Source organism: Salvelinus namaycush, chromosome 40 (genome assembly GCF_016432855.1).
Source record: "Salvelinus namaycush isolate Seneca chromosome 40, SaNama_1.0, whole genome shotgun sequence".
NCBI lineage: Eukaryota > Metazoa > Chordata > Actinopteri > Salmoniformes > Salmonidae > Salvelinus > Salvelinus namaycush.
The window spans coordinates 2,831,670-2,833,940 of record NC_052346.1 but is presented as its reverse complement, the minus strand read 5'-3'; positions in this window follow the sequence as shown (position 1 = coordinate 2,833,940).

The window sequence follows — 2,271 nt, the reverse complement described above, 5'->3', positions numbered from 1 at the left end:
AAGTGCCCATGCTAAATGATGAGGGAAATTTGCCGTTCCAGATCCAAACAACGACTGTTCTGGACAAAGGACACCTTGTCCAACATTCTGACGGAAGATCACCAAAAGTAAGAAACATTTTATGATGCTATTTCTAATATCTGTCGTGCATGTGAACTGGTCGTCGGCGCCCAAGTGTTTCTGGCTATTGTGGCTACGCTAATATAACGCTACATTTTGTTTTCGCTGTAAAACATTTAATAAATCGGAAATATTGTCTGGAATCACAAGATGCCTGTCTTTCAATTGCTGTACACTATGTATTTTTCAGAAATGTTTTATGATGAGTAATTAGGTATTTGACGTTGGTGTCTGTAAATATTATGGCTGCTTTCGGTGCAATTTCTGATTGTAGCTGAAATGTAAACTATGATTTATACCTGAAATATGCAAATTTTTCGAAACAAAACATATGCTATACAATAAATATGTTATCAGACTGTCATCTGATGAAGTTGTTTCTTGGTTAGTGGCTATATCTTTATTTGGTCGAATTTGTGATAGCTACTGATGGAGTAAAAAACTGATGGAGTAAGAAAAGTGGTGTCTTTTGCTAACGTGGTTAGCTAATAGATTTACATATTGTGTCTTCCCTGTAAAACATTTTAAAAATCGGACATGTTGGCTTGATTCACAGTACCTTTCATATGCTGTATTGGACTTGTTTTAATGTGTGAAAGTTAAATATTTAAAAAAAAATATCTTTTGAATTTCGCGCCCTGCACTTTGAGCTGGCTATTGTCATAAGTGTACCGACGTCGGGCTTGCACGCCAAACAGGTTAACATCTGCTAACCATGTGTATGTGACAAATAAAATTGGATTTGATTTGATTCGAGTGCATTAGATTTCCCACAATTTGCCAAACCAACTGAGAAAATTGTAACAAATTTGTATTTGACCACATTCAGGCTAACATTTTCATTTATTTTGTGTGTGGCGTGTTTCAGAAACAATCAGAAAGCCTTTGTTTTATCTCCCCCAGGTGTTTTCTTTAGGATTTTTCTTATCACATGGATCTCAACCTTTATATCCCCTTTCACTGGGGATTCGTCCAACACCATCTGCGTGATGAATTCTTCCATACTGGTATTGGCATCTGCCTGCAAAACAAAATAACATTACAATGTGATGTTCCACTGCAGCTACCCCATACACAAACCAGCTACCTGCATTACCCCCTGGACCAAAACTAAACCTGACAACCTGCACCTTCCTACTCTCCTTGTGAAGTAAGGCCTTCACGAGGCGTCTGCCTTTGTCTGAGTGAGCGATTGTAACAGAAAGCGGTAGAACTGGCACAGAGGGTAAATGAATGTACATTTTTGTCATTGATATTATTAAAAAACTGGGGAACACAACTTATTTAACAACTCGTCTATGGAAATGTACCTTAACTTCACAAGTATATGCAACTGAAAACCTTGACTTGAGCTCTATGTTGTCATTGATGTGGATTCTAAACCATACAATCTTGCCATTACTTCAGAATAGAGTTTTGTTATAACAGTATAACCCAAGACCGAAGGGGTATAGAATGACGTCGGAGGGAATGGCTGCCGTTTTACGGGCTCCTAACCAATTGTGTTATTCTGTGTGTTTTTTCCCATTGTTTGTAACTTTTTTTGTACATGTTTCTGCAACCGTCTCTTATGACCGAAACGAGCTTCTGGACATCAGAACAGCGATTACTCACTTCGGACTGGACAAAGATTTTTTCTTTAATGAATTGGAGGCAAAATATTTACAGCTACTCCAGGACCATGCCAAATCTCCATCATTCGCATGAAGAGGAGATGCCGATACAGGAGCCGCAGATCCGGATGCTTGGTGAGAATTTGTTGGCGAGTGAAAAATCCACCTTTACCATCCGCCCTACTGGCGAACGTGCAATCACTGGAGAATGAACTGGATGAGCTCCGTTCGAGGCTATCCTACCAATGGGACATTAAAAACTGTAATATCTTATGTTTCACCGAATTGTGGCTGAATGAGAATATGGATAATATCTGTGTCTATTTGTCATTATACACCAGGTGGGTCTGATTGGTATTCCAGCCTGTGTCTATTCCACAAGTTACCCCAGGCCAAATCTATGATGTTAAAATGCCTATTTACTCTGTTCCATCTGACTGCGAAATCCACTGTCTCATTAGTCCAGCCAGACAAATTATTAACTTGATCTCCACTATAAAGAGCATCTAGACATTATCTCACATTTCTTTTAGACTAA